At 47.0% G+C, this 3,916-nt stretch overlaps 1 pseudogene; it reads left to right on the top strand.

Moving 5' to 3' along the window:
- Positions 1 to 534: 534 nt before the first annotated feature.
- Positions 535 to 2,332, top strand: LOC141098111 (uncharacterized; annotated as a pseudogene).
- The last annotated feature ends 1,584 nt before the right edge of the window (positions 2,333 to 3,916 follow it).

Genomic DNA, 3,916 nt, shown 5'->3' with positions numbered 1-3,916 from the left:
TTTATTGTAAGCATTTGTACCTTTTCTATTAAAGCTTAAAACTTTAATAAGTTTGAACCTTGTATGCTCTAAAAGAATCCATAGCCTTACAGTGTGTGGTCCTGGTGATTGGCATATAGAAGTAGTATTTCCGGGACTCATCGCCCGTGTGGTCAGTGAGTGGTGGCAGCGTGTATGAGCGGGGTGCGTGGTCTGTGTCAGGGTATGATTTATGCTCCCATTGCAGCATAGGACAGAGGTCGAATGCTTGACTGAGTGAGAGGAGATAGATTAACCCTTGCAGGCGCAACCCCAAGTCACATGCTGAGAAGCGGGTATGTGACAAATTGGTGGCAGCTATGGGATAGAATTTATTTCTATTAGAGAATTAGTGTATGGTTTAATCAATTATTCCCTGTATTAAAGAATTGGTATCCTTGCGAGGAGTGCACCAGTTCTACAAGGTTCAACTCAGTGCTTACTTAGACATACTTGCAGTTTCCCTTCCCCGTTTTTATTTTCTATCTTTTATTTGGCAAAAGCCTGTTCATTGATATGGTAGACCTGTACAAGAAGCAGAGCAAAGAGGCCCTGATCGACCTCTTTGAGCAGAGAGGAATAGAGACAGCTGACAAAACCAAGCAACTGCTGATACGCGCCTTGGTCGAGCAGGACATAGAGCAAAATTCTAAAGCATCTGGGCAAGGAGAGAGTCCACCTTGGAGAGACCCAGCAATGCCAGCTCTTGCACCTGAGACACTTGATGGAGGTGCCAGTAATGCCAGTGCTGCGGAGCCTATGGACTTTACTTTACAAATGGCCTTAAAACAGCTGGGAACAAGTGATCCCAATCTGCGCCTGCAGCTTATTCTACAGTACCGAGAGGCTGCAGAATGCTGGGACCGGGATGAGAGAAAGGCTGCTGCTGCAGAATGCCGGGAGGAGAGAGCTTTCAAGCTTCAGATGGCTCAAATAGAAAAAGAGGTAACAGTCCTCAGATAACCCCCTCCCAGGACATAAATCCAATTAGACCACATTTGGAAAACTTCCCTGTGATGGAAAAGGATACTGACTTAGAAACTTTTCTTTGGGGATTTGAAAAAACCTGCAGGCAATACTATCCATACCGTGAGCAGTGGGCACAGTATCTAAATCCAGGGTTGAGAGGCAAAGCCATGGAAGTTTTTGCTGGTCTCCCAACAGAGCTAGATGCGAACTATGAGGCAAAAAAAAGAGGCCCTGATCAGGAAATACAACCTAACCCCATAAGTGTATCGGAGAAAGTTCCGGAACCTACAATGTGGATCAACTGACAGCTATGTGGATGTCGTTATCACCTTGAGGACCACGTTCCTTCAATGGATCAGGTAACTTTCTGTTAACAGTTTTGAGGACTTAATGGATCTTATGGTCAAGGATCAATTTCTTCATATAAGCTCCACGGATGTATGACAATTTGTGTGTTATTGAGAGCCACAAACTGCGGATCAGGCTGCAAGGTTTGCAGACTGTTATATGGCTAACAGGATGCCTGAGGTGCGGAAGCTATCGGGACTCAGCTGGAAGTGAGGTTAGCCAAACAGGGCCCCTTCTCCCTCTGCTGGCCAGTCACCAGTACTGTCAAAGCGCAGCTCCTATGGGTTCTTGGGGACTAGACATTCTTTAGGCAATGCACGCTCATGCTTCTCCTGCAACAAAGTGGGACATGTTAGCGCCGTCTGCCCTGATAGGGAGAAACGCCCAACTACAACCTCAAAGCTGTCTGGGCCCCCACCTTCTGTCCTCTTTATGGTCGGCTCTGATGTGAGGACCAATGAGAACTGTCAATCTGTCACTGTTGGCAATAAAGTCACCGTTGGCCTCAGGGACACTGGAGCAGAGATAACTCTGGTGCATCCAGAAATGGTAAACCCTGCAGATATCATACCAGGATAGACTTTGTCTATAACCGAGATTGGAGGGGTCATACATGCTGTACCCATGGCCAGTGTATTCCTGGACTGGGGAGCAGGGAAAGGACAGAGAAATGGGAGTATCAGAGGCTATTCCCACCATTGTGTTGCTAGGCACAGACTTGGAGAGGATGATGTCCTACTATGTCGCTCCCTTGCAAGTAAATGCTACAGAGGAAGTGGAAGCAAGTGTCCCACCTGAGATCCCATGTGAGGAGGGAAAATGTACAAATGCACAGGAATGTACATATGTGGCAGCAGTGACCTGGAGTCAGGCTGCGGCTCAGACTCAACCCCAGGGATTAGAGGATGAGTCTCTAATAGAACTGCCAAGACAGGAGGTCCATACTATGTCCCAGGAACCTCCCCACATGGCAGACCCACCAAGGCATTCACACTAGGCCAGGGCCTGCAGACTGACAGACAGAGTTTCCAGGAGGCCCTGCAGACAGATGTCAGTCTGGAGAAGGTCAGAAGTCTTGCAAACCAACCCCCTACTGCTTCTGACAAAGAGAGAATATACTGGGACTAGGGCAGACTGCATAAAGAGACTCTTCCCACAGATACCACAGAACCTTGGGACTGTGAAAAGCGGCTGGTCATTCCTTATCTATTTAGGGAACAATTATTGAGAATTGCTCAAGAAATTTCTCTGGCTGGACACCTTGGAATACAAAAGACTAAAGCTCTCCTGACACATAACTTTTATTGGCCCAAGATGGGGACAGATATCGCCAATTACTGTTGATCATGTGTAGTTTGTCAGAGAGTTGTAAAGTCTGGGAATATACAGAAAACCCCATTTATAACACTTCCAGAGGTTGATGAGCCTTTCCAGCAAGTAGCTGTGGATATCAAAGGCCCACTTGCAATATGTAGCAGCTCTGGCAAAAAGTTCATCATCATAGTGGTAGACTATATGATATCGGAAAGCTGTGGCACTGTCCTCCATCCGAGCAGACAAAGTGGCGGATGCTTTACTGACTGTTTTCTCTCATGAGGGCTTTCCCAGGGAAATTATAACCGATCAGGGAACCCAATTCATGTCCAATCTGATGAAAAGTCTCTTCGAAAAAATACAAGTGCAGCATTTTGTGGCCAGCGCCTATCATCTCCAAACCAATGGACTCTGCGAGCGTTTTAAAGGGACATAAAAACAAATGCTCAAAATGCTGGTGGAGCCTGAAGGAAGAGACTGGGAGCAGTACCTCCCCCATCTGTTGTTTGTGTACAGAGAGGTACCCCAGGCATCTGCAGGATTCTCCCCCTTTGAACTGGTTTATCGGAGGAGGGTCAGGGGGCCATTTGATTTGATTTGATTAAGGACTGTTGGGAGGGCAACCCCAAAACTATGAGCGTCTCTTTGGTTGAATATGTACTGCAACTCACAGAAAGAATTCAAAAACTGAGGAACCTGGCCCATGAGAACGTGACCCAGGCCCAAATCTACCAGAAGGTCTGATACGACTGTAATCCCAGACTGAAGGCCTATGAGGAGGGGCATAAAGTTTGGGTGTTGGTCCCTATGTTTCAGAATAAATTACAGGCTGCATGGGAGGGACCATATACTGTATACAAGTGGCTAAATGATGTTAATTATGTGGTGACCCTAGATGAACATGCAAAGCTTCAGAAAGTATTCCATGTAAATATGTTGAAGGCTCATCACGACAGGGAGACCTGTGTCTTACCTGTCTGTAGCATGCCTGAATAGGGGGGGGGGCAGATCTGTTACTAAATGTGGGGCTGGGACTCAGTATATGGAGTCCCTGGAGTTAGCAGAGTTTAACCCTGAACTATCCCACAGTCAGAGGTCGGAGCTGATGGGGGTGCTCAGCAAGTTCACTGAAATCTTCACAGGGAAGCCTGAGAGGACTCATTTAGTAACTCACTATGTAGACACTGGTACCAATCCCCCAGTAAGGCAATCTGCATACCGGGTGTCAGCAGAGGTGAAGACACACATGAGGGAACAGGTAGAGGAG

This window comes from Dendrobates tinctorius, unplaced genomic scaffold (assembly GCF_039654945.1).
Source record: "Dendrobates tinctorius isolate UK_male_01 unplaced genomic scaffold, ASM3965494v1 ptg000086l, whole genome shotgun sequence".
NCBI lineage: Eukaryota > Metazoa > Chordata > Amphibia > Anura > Dendrobatidae > Dendrobates > Dendrobates tinctorius.
Note: the sequence above shows the minus strand (reverse complement) of the source record. Positions and strands in the feature narration are given on the sequence as shown.